Source organism: Delphinapterus leucas, chromosome 9, assembly GCF_059928025.1.
Source record: "Delphinapterus leucas isolate spDelLeu-1000000601 "Yukka" chromosome 9, BTC_Dleu_Yukka2, whole genome shotgun sequence".
In the NCBI taxonomy this organism is placed as follows: Eukaryota; Metazoa; Chordata; class Mammalia; order Artiodactyla; family Monodontidae; genus Delphinapterus; species Delphinapterus leucas.
Genome location: NC_143137.1, coordinates 4,952,943 through 4,967,953, shown reverse-complemented (window position 1 = coordinate 4,967,953; position 15,011 = coordinate 4,952,943). Strand labels below are relative to the sequence as shown.

Here is a 15,011-nt window from a genome sequence, read left to right as displayed (position 1 = left end):
TTACTGGAAAAACATTCCTCTAGGCAAGTTTTGATCAAAAGGAATACACTGTATTTAATATGCACTAAATTGATTTTCCTTATAAATCTACACTTAAACCATTCCCCCAAAAAAGTATCCTGCACAAAAAAGGACATAAGTGAATGTGTATTTATTTTGAGCCCTAAACCCCTGAATTCCCAACAACTACTGTAACGGTGTTGTAACTCTACTTGAATTATGGTACAGAAACTACACCAGTGACTCCTTAGAGAATCTCCTGATTTTAAGCACAGAACTTGGAACTTAGAAATTGTTCTAATATCCTACCAAAAGTATATTAAAGTGAACACTTTGGAAAAAGAAAACTAAATATATTTTCACTTGCTTGCACTGAATTCCCTCTCTTGGCTATGCCTTGATAAGTTATCATGCAACAACTGTAAAGGTATCTCACCTATCTGTACCCACCCCCACCCTGTGCATCAACACAAGGGAGCCTTGGAAAGGCCTGAGAGCTCCAGCTGAACTGTGGAAACGATCCAAACTCATATACTCACAATCGCTTTTTAACAATGACGTGTGCAGAGGGGGAAAAAAATAGAGGTTTTTATAATATACCTTCCATAATACCTCACAGCTACTTCAAAATGACCCTACTTCTCCACTTGATTAGTTATTAGTAATCAACCCTTAATCAAAGGTAAAAACGAAGGGCTATGGAATTGTTCATCATTTCCTCTTAAGTCTCTTAAAGGCAGTGTTCTTAGAATTCCACATTCATGATCTCATTGAAAACTCAGGGCTGAATTAACTTGCCTCAAGTCACATCAGAACCACCACATTGTACAACTCCAGGAAGCAGCATTTGCATTGTGTTTGATGGGAATGCCATCCCTAGCACAACAGGAAGGGAGCTGTGCAATGAAGCGGTCTGGGTCACACCACTAGTAAGCAGTGGAGGTGAAGCTCAAAACTCTGCTGTGACTGAGGAGGAAGAGCACACGCCCCCCATGTTGGAGGATGGACAATTAATCATATAATAAAACAAAATTCTCTTGTTATAATAAGTCAGTTATCAGCTTTGTTGGTGAAGGAAGGGAGGGAGGGAGGGAGGGAGAAGTCAGTAGACAGTGACCACTGAAGAGAGAAGCAAGAAGAAACTGTAAGAAGAAAACCTTACTGAAGACTCTGCCTCTGATGAAGCTGCACATCTTCAGTGGTAGGAGGCAGTAACAAGAGAGAGATCTATGGGGCACAGAGGAATCAGGGTGGTTCTGTTTTTCCCATCCACCCCACTGCTGCCCTTGCAAGACCCCAAATGAGTTTTATAAAGAATGACTAGCCAGCATTCAGGTTAAAATGACACTTGCACCTAGAGAAGGAAAAACTATAAATTATGCATCAGTCTCCGCATTCACCTGCTCCCACTTGTAACTTTGAAAGGATTCATTTATTTCAAAATTAGAAAACTGATCTGAGTAAAAAACCTCATTAAAATATATGGCTTGGAAATATTTAGAATCTACTATTACAAGAGCTTATTTTCTTAACATGCAAGGAGTATTTACAAGTCACTTTAAAAAAAAAATTTTTTTAAAAGGATGACCAACCCAACAGAAAAGTGGGCAGTGACATACGGAAGCCACTACTGTTACCCAACCAGCAGCCACTCCACCCCCCACCCCTCCCCCACCAACTTGTTCTTGCTGTCAGAGGCCACCTCCCATTATAAGGCCTCAGAGGAACAGATGTTGGCTTTCCCAGCCTCACTTGTACCTACAACAGGAATACATGGCCAATCACAGCCAAGAGGATCCAAGGGGAAATCTGCTGAGAGCATCCAGGAAAGGTTTTTGTTCCAAATAAAATAGACGTACACGAAGAGATAGACCACATCTTTACGGCGCTGGTCACATGGGCTACCAGAAACGTGAACATCACTCCTCTCTTCTTCTCACATCTCACACCCAACTCCTCCACAGATCCTTTCAGCTCTACCTTCAAAATATATACAGAATCACTTCTCTGACGTCTATCTTTTTCCAAAATACCTCTCACCTGGCTGCTTGCAATATTTTCGTAACTACCAAGCCTGCTTCAGCCTTTATCCCCTTCATCCTAGTCTCAACACAGCAGCCAGCATGAACCTTTCAAAGTCTTGGTCAGATAAGGTCTGCCCTCTGCTCAAAAGCCCCCAAAGGTATCTCATCTCACCGGGAATAAAAGCCAAAAGATCTCACAATGGTCTACAAGGCCCTGCACACTCTGACTTCCTGCCCCCCCTCTCTGCCAACCATCACTCAGCTCTGCCACCCGCCCCAGCTCTCCTTCCAGGTCTTTGAAGGCGCCGGCTCACTCCTGCCCCGGGCCTGTGTGCTCCGGGAGAGGCCCTCTGTCTGAGATGCTCTTCCACCATACCTCTTGCCCCTGCACTCCTACTACCTTTGAGACTCCACTCAAAGGTCACTGCATTGAAGCCTTTCCTGATCACGTCATTAAAATAACCCAACTCAGCCTCGCCCTTCCCCCTGCATTGCTTTATTTTTCTCCATAACACTTAACATTGGGCCTGGAATCAGGCCGCAGCCTCACCGCGCCCGCCGCCTCCGGACCATGGACCCCCCCCCCCGCCCCCGCAAAGTGAGCGAGCTTCGAGCCTTCATGAAAATGTGCAAGCAGGACCCAAGCGTTCTGCATATGGAGGAAATGCGCTTCCTGAGGGAGTGGGTGGAGAGCATGGGGGGTAAAATACCACCTGCTACTCATAAAACTAAATTGGAAGAAAAAAGATAGTAAGAAGGCGGAGGAAAACATAAAGACAGATGAACCATCAAGTGAGGAAAGTGATCTAGAAATTGACAATGAAGGTGTGACTGAACCAGACACTGATGCCCCTCAAGAAATGGGAGATGAAAGCGTAGAGATAACTGAGGAGATGATGGATCAGGCAAATAATAAAAAAGTAGCTGCCACTGATGCCCTAAATGATGGTGACCTACAGAAAGCCATTGACTTGTTCACAGATGCCATCAAGCTAAATCCTCGTTTGGCCATTCTGTATGGCAAGACAGCAAGTGTCTTCATCAAATTACAGAAGCCAAATGCTGCCATCCGAGACTGTGACAGAGCTATCGAAATAAATCCTGGTTCTGCTCAGCCACACAAGTGGCGAGGGGAAGCACACAGGCTTTCGGGCCACTGGGAAGAAGCTGCGCACGATCTAGCCCTCGCCTGTGAGCTGGGTTATGATGAAGGTGCTAGTGCAATGCTGAAAGAAGTTCAACCAAGGGCCCAGAAAACTGCTGAACATCGGAGAAAGTATGAGCAAAAACGTGAAGAGCGAGAGATCAAAGAAAGAACAGAAAGGGTCAGGAAGGCTCAGGGAGAACACGCAAGAGCCCCGAGGGAGGAAGAGGCCAGAGGACAATCAGGGGCTCAGTGCGGCTCTTTTCCAGGTGGAATGGGAGGGGGCATGCCTGGAATGGCAGGAATGCCTGGGCTCAATGAAATTCTTAGTGATCCAGAGGTTCTTGCAGCCATGCAGGATCCAGAAGTTATGGTGGCCTTCCAGGATGTGGCTCAGAACCCGGCAAATACGTCAAAATATCAGAGCAACTCAAAAGTTATGAATCTCATCAGTAAACTGTCAGCCACATTTGGAGGTCAAGCATAATGCCCTTCTGACAAATAAAGCCCCTGCTGAAGGAAAAGCAACTTAGATCACCTAATGGATGTCGCAATAATACAAACCCGTGTACCTCTGACCTTCTCATGAAGAAAGCTAGGGTGCTTTGAAGATAATCCCTACCCCTCTGCCCCAAATGCAGCTGAAACATTTTTACAGTGGTTTGCCATTAGGGTATTCATTCAGATAATGTTTTCTTCCTAGAAATTAAAAACTTTAAACAATTTTTAAACCTTAAAAATATTTAAAACAAATTAAAAGTGTGTGTTAATTCCTACATTTTTCTTTACTAATCATTTTGGTTTTTTCCTTTGAATTAATTAGGCAAGGAAGATACTTCAGTATGGAAGGTTTATTGTTCAAGTTTGAGTGAAATAAAGATTTATTAGTGGGAAGATCATTTAAGTAGATAAAGTTTGAGTTGGATATATGGTCACTGAAGCATTTTGATTTGTCTTTTTAATTGCTTTATTATTTCTAATGATTTGCTTTCATGAAACTACTGAGACGACCAGTATTGCAGTAGGACCTGGGTAGGGACTGGAAGTACTTGGCAGGGCAGCAGCAATCCTACTACACTTTACGTAATGTGTACCCTTGTGCAGATGCATTTAAATCTTACACTGTGGTGAAGGCATGATTTTTATACTGCTGCAGTAAAATTGGATTACTTAGCTCTGTTCTTGTCTGATATCTAAAATAAATGCTTCATATTTCCACATTAAAAAAAAAAAACACTTAACATCTTCTTACTGAACATTCTACCTCCTTGCTCACCTCCTCCCCTACCCCCACCAAACTGTAAGCTTTCAGAGGGCAGTAAACATGGCCTGTTTTGCTCACTGCTGTTATTTCCCATAGCTACAGACTACTCCCGGTAAATTATAGGTGTTCAATAATTATTTAAGTGAATTACTGTAGTGAATATTCAACAAGCTGAAGATTTTTTTTAACTTTATTGAGGTATAATTGCTTTACAATGTGTGTTAGTTTCTGCTTTATAACAAGGTGAATCAGCTATACATATACATATATCCCCATATCTCCTCCCTCTTGCATCTCCCTCCCACCCTCCCTATCCCACCCCTCTAGGTGGTCACAAAGCACCGAGCTGATCTCCCTGTGCTATGCGGCTGCTTCCCACCAGCTATCTATTTCACATTTGGTAGTGTATATAAGTCCATGCCACTTTCTCACTTCACCCCAGCTTACCCTTCCCCCTCCCCATGTCCTCAAGTCCATTCTCTAGGTCTGCATCTTTATTCCTGTCCTGCCCCTAGGTTCTTCAGAACCTTTTTTTTTTTTTACGATTCCATATATATGTGTTAGCATATTGTATTTGTTTTTCTCTTTCTGACTTACTTCACTGTGTATGACAGACTCTAGGTCCATCCACCTCACTACAAATAACTCAATTTCGTTTCTTTGTATGGCTGAGTAATATTCCACTGTATATACATGCCACATCTTCTTTATCCATTCATCTGCTGATGGAAAGTTAGGTTGCTTCCATGTCCTGGCTATTGTAAATAGTGCTGCAATGAACACTGACACTGTGGTACATGACTCTTTTTGAACTATAGTTTTCTCAGGATATATGCCCAGTAGTGGGATTGCTGGGTCGTATGGCAATTCTATTTTTAGTTTTTTAAGAAACCTCCATACTGTGCTCCAGAGTGGCTGTATCAATTTACATTCCCACCAACAGTGCAACAGGGTTCCCTATTCTCCACACCCTCTCCAGTATTTATTGTTTATAGATTTTTTGATGATGGCCATTCTGACTGGTATGAGGTGATACCTCATTGTAGTTTTGATTTTCATTTCTCTAATGATTAGTGACGTTGAGCATCCTTTCATGTGTTTGCTGGCCATCTGTATATCTTCTTGGTAGAAATGTCTACTTAGATCTTCTGCCCATTTTTGGATTGGGTTGTTTGTTTTTTTAATATTGAGCTGCTTGTATATTTTGGAGATTAATCCTTTGTCAGTTGCTTCATTTGCAAATATTCTCTCCCACTCTGAGGGTTATCTTTTCATCTTGTTTATGGTTTCCTTTGCTGTGCAAAAGCTTTTAAGTTTCACTAGGTCCCATTTGTTTATTTTTGTTTTTATTTCCATTTCTCTAGGAGATGGGTCAAAAACGATCTTGCTGTGATTTATGTCATAGAGTGTTCTGCCTATGTTTTCCTCTAAGAGTTGTACAGTGTCTGGCCTTATATTTAGGTCTTTAATCCATTTTGAGTTTATTTTTGTGTATGGTGTTAGAGAGTGTTCTAATTTCATTCTTCTACATGTAGCTGTCCAGTTTTCCCAGCACCACTTATTGAAGAGGCTGTCTTTTCTCCATTGTATATCCTTGCCTCCTTTGTCAAAGATAAGGTGACCATGTGTGCGTGGATTTATCTCTGGGCTTTCTGTCCTGTTCCATTGATCTATATTTCTGTTTTTGTGCCAGTACCATACTGTCTTCATTACTGTAGCTTTGTAGTATAGTCTGAAGTCAGGGAGCCTGATTCCTCCCAAGCTGAAATTTTAAAAAGCAGGAAAGGGGACAGCATCTGGGTCCTTGATAATTTCATCAGGCTACTGAAATACCCCTGGACTCTGGTCATAGGAAGTGAAATCTGACTCATTTCAGCCATTTTTAATTAAGGTTTTTGTTATTTGAAGTCAAAAGGTACCTGGTACAGGGCATAGGTAGGCGATTTGCAAAAAAAAAAGAAATGCTAGTGGCAAATACACTCAATTTAACTCAATCATAAGACATGCAAATTAAAATAACCATGGAATAATATGTCACCCCAGCAGAAACATAAAAGCTTAATACATGTATATCCCAATTCACTCACTAAAACACTAGTGGTATTTACTATTTCTTTAACTTTACACATGAACATACAATTCATAAGAGTGTGATATTCCATTGCCTGTGTTTTTTCCCCATGCTCTGAATGTTAGACAGACTGTTCACTCCTGACCAGTAATGTAAATTATATTTACTTAACTTAACTCTGATGAAGTACTTACTCTGCCCTGGCCATGTGCTATCCACTTTTACATGCATTATTTATTGCCCACTACAACCCTACAAAATATGTACTATTGTTATTCCAGGTTTTTAAATATTTATTTATTTACTTATTTATTTGCTGCGTTGGGTCCTCATTGCTGTGCACAGGCTTTCTCTAGTTGTGGCAAGCAGGGGCTACTCTTCATTGAGGTGTGCGGGCTTCTCATTGCAGTGGCTTCTCTTGTTGCGGCGCATGGGCTCTACGCACATTGGCTTCAGTGGTTGTGGCATGCAGGCTTCAGTAGTTGCGGTTCTTGGGCTCTAGAGCACAGACTCAGTAGCTGTGGACACGGGCTTAATTGCTCCACGGCATGAGGGATCTTCCCGGACCAGGGCTTGAACCCGTGTCCCCTGCATTGTTATGTGGATTCTTAACCACTGCACCACCAGGGAAGTCCTGTTATTCCATTTTAAAGTTGATGAAACTGAGCTATGAGAAAGACCAGTGATCAGCCCCAAATCAAGTAGCAGCTTAATTATAAGGCTAGAATTTGAACCTAGGCAGTTTGACCACCAGAAACCAACAAGCAGAGCTTCCTCCCAAACTGAATGTGTTCTGCAACACACTGACTCCACCTGCACCTCTCTTTCTGCCACTTATTTTGTGTTTGTGTTTTGACCCATAATGACTGAAAAAAGGTATTCAAGTGACAGTGCCAAACTTATCATAAAGATACACTCTGACAGAAAAAGAAGATAAAAATGAAAAGACAGTCAAAGATTGGTAGAAGTCCTTTGTCTCAGTTTTCTCCACTGAAAACACTGGAGATGTAACAGTATTTACTTTTAGATTGTTGGTAATGACTAAACAGATTAATACAGCACATGTGACACATTTAGGATAGGATACATTAAACAATGAACAGTCTTTATGTTCATCATTATTATCATAATTATGATGAAAGGCTTCATAAATGTCACCAAAGTTATGAAGGACTGACCAACAACTATATGACTGGTAGCTGGAAGAAACAAACTATGGCCAGAGACATGTTATGACTTCGGAGATACAAAAAAGAAAAGGATGAGGGCTGATTTTCATTCTGGGAACAGAGTACTTAGGTGACTTAGTAAAGAAAAATTCTATTAGAACTACAATTCCCATTTTCAGAACTGTATGCCCTGTCCCCCCACCCAGCATATGTTGCTGGCAAGGATGCGGGGCGGGGGACGACAGACACATACTCTGTGTGGGAGTCTAAGTCAATACTCCATTTGTGGAGGGCAATCGGCCAGTAACTATCAAAACCTGAAACACAGACATCTCTACATCTAGGAATTTACCTTCTAAAATATGCCAACAAGTAAATCTATGCAAGCACAAGGATGTTCACTACAAAGATAACAATAAAACTGGAAATCAACTAAATGACCATCAATAAGGGAATGGTTAAATAAATTAGGGTATTCCAATCTAGTTTACAAACCCATTTTTCCACTAGGCTCTCTAATAATCTAAGTGACACTACTATCCACCCAAGCTGCCGAAGCCAAAATTCTAGACAACAGCTTTACTTCTTTTTCTCATACTCCCCTCATCAAATCCTTTAGCAGACCTTATCACAGTAGCTTTCAAAACACATATAAAATCTAATCACCTCTCTCCTCTGTCACAAGCCTACTCAAAGCCATACCTGCCAAGATTACTTCAATAGCTTTGTTGGTTTAAAACCCTCCAATGGCTTCCACTGCGCTGAGAATAAAATTCCTGCCCCTTACCATGATCCTGCCCTTAGCACGCAGGGCATCACGTGATCAGGCTCCTGCCGGCCTCTCAGATGCGATCTCGTAAGCTCTCCTGAATGTCCAGTAACACCAGCCTTTTATTTTGAGAGGTAGGAGGGTCCCTTGAGCATCACACACTCATTCTTGTTTTGGGGGCTTCACAATGAACCGTGTTCTTCTGAATTTTCTCGTAACTGCCTCCGCTTCACCCAGGTCTATTTCAATATCATCACTTCAACAAGACCTTCCTGACAACCTCACTACATGCATTACTGTCTCTCAGAACCATTAACAGACACTCTCAATACCATTACCACAGTTTTATTTTCTTTATGGTACCTCTCACTGTCTGAAATTAATGATAAGGAATACATTTATTTTGTTCATCTCACTACTGAAGGTATTTGTCCAGTGAAAGAAAGGGCTTGATCTCCGTTGTGCACCACTGAATCCCCAGAATCTAGAACACTCCTGAACACTTCTTGGCATAAGCAAAGCCCTTAATTTGCAGCAGCTGGATGAATATTAGGCAGTTTTTGAAAAGAATGATATTGATGTATATATGCTAAAATAGAAAAATGTTCAAGATAAACTAAGTGACAAAAGAAAATCACAAAGCAACACATATAAAATGAGGGGACTTCCCTGGTGCTGCAGTGGTTAAGACTCTGTGCTCCCAATGCAGGGGGCCCGGGTTCAATCCAGGGAACTAGATCCCACAGCCCGCAATTAAAGATCCCACATGCCGCAACAAAGATCCCACAGGCGGCAACGAAGATCCCGCATACTGCAACTAAGACCTGGCACAGCCAAATAAATAAAATTTTTTAAATACATATAAAATGATCCCATCTGTGTGAAAATGAATGTAAGCACATTATGTAAAAATAGAAAACATATATGCATAGCAAGAGTCAAGAAGGATACAAGATAGAGTTCACAATAATTCTCTCTGAAATACAGGGCAGAAGACGGGGGAAAAGGCCTTACACTATTTAATTAATTATACTCTCCTGAGCTATCTGAATATTTTCACCAGCAGGTATCATATTCATAACTTTTTTGTGACAGTTTTCCTATTCCTCCACCTGTTGTAAAAGGCCCAACACACAAAGTGAGTACTCTCTTTTCTAAACACCCAGAACACATATACAACCTAAAGCTCCCATTATATTTCTACAACCTAACACATTCTGAAACACTGGATAAAATACACATGTGAATATTAGCTTTGGTCTAGTCCAGCTTAAAAGCTGAAGGAGAATCTCTTGGTTCAAATAGCAGATCAAACATACACACATTATCTCCTTTCAATAAAAGCCCACTGAAATAGTATTAAAAAATTTTTTAAGAAAAAGAATTATCATTTAAAAAATAAAATAAAATGGAGAGATCTTTTCTTTAAAAAAAAAAAAAAATCATTGTCTGGGGAAGGAAACTGGGGAAAAGAGTAGGGGGAGGGTTGGCACTCTGGGGTAAAACAATGGACTCCTAAATGTCAGAATACAAAGGGTTATCAACTTCAAGCTAATCATTAATTCCCACCAAGAACTCACCATGAGCCCTTCTACTAGGTCTTAAATATGAGTGACAAGGATCAGCAGATGTATGATTAAAAACCCTACAACATAAATGAGACCAAGATAAACAACAATTACCCTAGAGCAAACAGATAAGAGGAAGGATGATGACTTTAAAAAAAAACCTCTATTAACATTTTCAAAGAGATTCAAGAAGATTATGAATCCATAAAATAGAAAAAGGATGCTGGGCGTGGGGGGGGGTGGAATTCTTGAAAATTTAAAATATGACTGCTAAAGTAAAATTACAGAGTCTTAGAATAAAATAGAGGAAATGCCCAGAAAAACAAAAGGACAAAAAAATGGGGGTGGAGGACTGAGCATGAATACATAAAGCCCAATAACCAACTAAAAGGAATTATAAAGAGAATTAAAGCAATAAGAGGAAAATTTCCCAAGAATTAAAAAAATGAGCCTTTAGTTTAATAATAATGGAAAAGAACCACCTCTAAACATCTTTGAGAAATTTCTTTTTAAAAAGGACAGAAAGAAAGCTCTAAGGAGCTTCCACAGAGGAAGATAAAACACATCACCCACAATGGAACAAGAAACACACTGTATCAGACTTCTCAACAACAACAATGGATACTAAAAGACACTGGAGCAATGCAATCAAAGCTTTGACGGAAAATAATTTTCAACTTAGTTTGGCTTGAATAAAAATAACACCAGTCAACTATAAGGGTTAATGAAGACTTTTTCAGATATGCCAGAATTCAAAACTGCATCTTCCACATATTCTTTCTTGAAATTTCTGTGAGGGATGTACTGCATTAAAACAAGGAAGTAATTCAAAGAATAAAGATCCAGTAAGAGCAGAGCCCAAGTGCAAATGCAGTGATGCAAAGTCCAACAAAGTGATGCAAAGAACAACATGTAACAGGTCTAGATAACATCTAGTCCATAATAAGGAAAAAGACTAGGAGAAGCCTTTCCTCAGGGGGAAAAGTACTCACATACATAAAATAACAGCAATAAAAACAAACAGCCGGGCTTCCCTGGTGGAGCAGTGGTTGAGAGTCCGCCTGCCGATGCAGGGGACACGGGTTCGTGCCCCCCACGTGCCGCAGAGCGGCTGGGCCCCTGAGCCATGGCCGCTGAGCCTGCGCGTCCAGAGCCTGTGCTCCGCAACGGGAGAGGCCACAAGAGGCCCGCATACCGCAAAAAAAAAAACAAACAAACAAACAAAAAAATAGCATGGAAAGCTGATAACATGGAAGAAAGAACAATGACAAATAAAACAGGAAAAAAGGCAATTACAGACTCAAAAACCAAGAACCAATACAGGAAATGTAATTGTACTCTCCTCTGCTGTGAACAATATTTATACCATCACAATAATGTAGAAACTATTCATCAATTTCCAACTATTAAAACCAAGTCACAGGCAAACAGAGTATAAACGTTCCCAACCTTGACAATGCCAAAGCAGAAATGACAGACATAGGGGCATAAAGGGGAAAGGAAAGGTGAAGAGAAAAGTAGAAGCAGTAATAGCTTCAATTTTACTCCTGGGAAATCAAGATAGACAATCTATATTAACATGAAGAAAAAGTCTATTATATTACATAAATTGCAAAGAGAACAGGGAAATTAAAAGTGATACATCTATTGGGTAAGTAGAAAAAATGAACCAAATCCTCATCTATCAGAGCAGAAATCAATGTAAAATTGATAAATCATAAAATAAGCTTATTATTTAGTCACAAAAACCACACAAATAATTTAAAGTTTCCTTTAGAGAATGGCACTAAGGAGTGAGGAAGGGTTGCTGACCTTTATTATAAGCAACTAGATATCTGACTTCTAAATTTTTCACTGGACTTAAGAAAAAAACACCAAAGAATACTGATCTCTTCATGAAAACACAATTCATAACACATCCTGCCTACATTTTTCCCTATAATGTAATAGATAAAACTTCTTTTTCCTAACATTCCTGAGTGCCAGGTTGAATAATTTTTGAAGCTTTACCACCATCTTTAGAGGTATTTACAGACAATGTAATAATTCAAGTTACAGGATGTATATATTACTATCATCAAAATTACTGGACCATCACTCCATATCAAAGTAAAATGTAACTACAGATTTACTTTACATTACTTTAACCAAACCAAAACATCCGCATTTATCCATGGTTTCTCAATTTTAATAATTATTTTACCAAAAATATGGAAATGTATCTTTAACACCTTTTTTCTAGATTGCTTTAGTAGTAGTAGTTAGTAGTATACACAACAGCATTTCAAGTTCAACAGACCTAAATTTACTTCAGTTTTCATTCCATCTTTTCCTTTGTCCTTTTTACTTTTAGATAATATAAAGTTTATTTAATTATTTATTTTTAATCTGCCAGACCTGAAAAGGGAAAAGTATTTCTTGAAGTCCATACATAACACAAGATGAAAAAAGGACCAAGTTATTATTTATTACTATTCAAAACATTATGCAAAACCATAGAGCCAAATATAGAGATAAGACCAAATTCTAAGAGAAACACTGCCCATTCTAACCCATGATGGAAGATTTAAGTGAGATTTCAAAAATGGCTATAGGAAAATGTTAAATAAGCCATTAGTTTTCCCACATTAAAAAAGGCTTTTGTTTTCTGGGGGGTTTTCTTTTGTTCTGTTTTTCTCTTTTTACTGTTCTTAGAGGCGGTGGCTTCTTTTTTGTAAGGAGAAGGCAGCTGAAGGGGACAGCTACAGCATTACAGTTTATGGTGTTTATCATTTGTTTAACAATATTCTACTCAAGAAACAGCTTTTTTAAAAATAAAACATCTAAAAACAAACTGGGATTAACTTCTTCAAAATAAAAGTTACACTGTGGGGAAGCTTCCACATGATGACCACATTTTTCTTTAACATCACAGAGTGTCATCAGTCCCAGTTGAACAGCATAAATGAATGCACTTTTTTATAGGAAGGACAGTTCACATTCCACTTCACCACTAAGAGCCAAATGGCTGTGATGGAACAAGGTGAGTGCATCACACATCATATTTCAGCTAAGTCACAGACACTTTTCCATTATCCGTGAAATATAAAAGCTAAGAAACATTTAAAAACAATTTACTAAACTCCTCTCAAATCAAAATATAGGAAGCTATTGCATAATTTGACACTTCAGAGAAATTACATTTTTGTTATCATTAAACTGAAGCAAAGAAAAAATGCTTCAGTGTTCTTTAATAAGGCACTAGGTAGCTTAGAAAGGACGGACTTGGGTATATGACACTAGTCTTGTATTTATTTTACATTTTGCATATAGGTCTAGATGCTAAAAACATATGTGCAGTGGACATATATACACTACCAAACATAAAATAGCTAGCTAGTGGGAAGCAGCAGCATAGCACAGGGAGGTCAGCTCAGTGCTTTGTGACCACCTAGAGGGGTGGGATAGGGAGGGTGGGAGGGAGATGCAAGAGGGAAGAGATATGGGAACATATGTATATGTATAACTGATTCACTGTTATAAAGCAGAAACTAACACACCACTGTAAAGCAAATACTCCAATAAAGATGTTAAAAACATATATATGTATGTGTGTGTGTGTGTGTATATATATATATGTGTGTGTGTGTATACGTATATATATACGTGCAGGACTTCCCCGGTGGTGCAGTGGTTAAAAATCCACCTGCCAACGCAGGGGACACGGGTTCAAGCCCTGGTCTGGGAAGATCCGACATGCCACAGAGCAACTAAACCCATGCACCACAACTACTGAGCCTGCGCTCTAGAGCCTGCGAGCCACAACTACTGAGCCCGCATGCTGCAGCTACTGAAGCTCGTGCTGCCTAGAGCCCGTGCTCTGCAACAAGAGAAGCCACCACACTGCAACGAAGAGTAGCCCCCGCTCACAGCAACTAGAGAAAGCCCGCGTGAAGCAACGAACACCCAACGCAGCCAAAAATTTAAATATATATATATAAATAAATATTTTTAAAAACATATGTGCATAAAGAAACTATACAACTAGAACAATCATAAGTTTATAATAAATATAACATTTTACATTGGAAACAGCAACTGTTTATTCTGAAATATACACTATGAAATAGTTAAAATTCAAATTTAAACACTTGTTAAAATACATTGTTTCCAATTCAATGGGCCTTACAGAAAATAAAACATATATTTCACTATCATTTAGCTTTACTTTTAGAAAAGTAGCCAGGCAGATAAACCCATGCACATATGGTCACCTTATCTTTGATAAAGGAGGCAGGAATGTACAGTGGAGAAAGGACAGCCTCTTCAATAAGTGGTGCTGGGAAAACTGGACAGGTACATCTAAAAGTATGAGATTAGATCACTCCCTAACACCATACACAAAAATAAGCTCAAAATGGATTAAAGACCTAAATGTAAGGTCAGAAACTATCAAACTCTTAGAGGAAAACATAGGCAGAACACTCTATGACATAAATCACAGCAAGATCCTTTCTGACCCACCTCCTAGAGAAATGGAAATAAAAATAAACAAATGGGACCTAATGAAACTTCAAAGCTTTTGCACAGCAAAGGAAACCATAAACAAGACCAAAAGACAACCCTCAGAATGGGAGAAAATATTTGCAAATGAAGCAACTGACAAAGGATTAATCTCCAAAATTTATAAGCAGCTCATGCAGCTCAATAACAAAAAAACAAACAATCCAATCCAAAAATGGGCAGAACACCTAAATAGACATTTCTCCAAAGAAGATATACAGACTGCCAACAAACACATGAAAGAATGCTCAACATCATTAATCATTAAAGAAATGCAAATCAAAACTACAATGAGATATCATCTCACACCAGTCAGAACGGCCATCATCAAAAAATCTAGAAACAATAAATGCTGGAGAGGGTGTGGAGAAAAGGGAACACTCTTGCACTGCTGGTGGGAATGTGAATTGGTACAGCCACTATGGAGAACAGTACAGAGGTTCCTTAAAAAACTACAAAT

The 15,011-nt window shown here is 39.4% G+C and overlaps 1 protein-coding gene and 1 pseudogene across 27 annotated transcripts in view; one reads left to right on the top strand and one right to left on the bottom strand.

The window, feature by feature from the left end:
- KMT2C (lysine methyltransferase 2C) overlaps positions 1-15,011 on the bottom strand; it is a 293,121-nt gene that overhangs the window by 252,528 nt on the left and 25,582 nt on the right. The gene's annotated exons all lie outside the window — the stretch shown is intronic.
- On the top strand, positions 2,596-4,633 carry LOC111183177 (hsc70-interacting protein pseudogene; annotated as a pseudogene).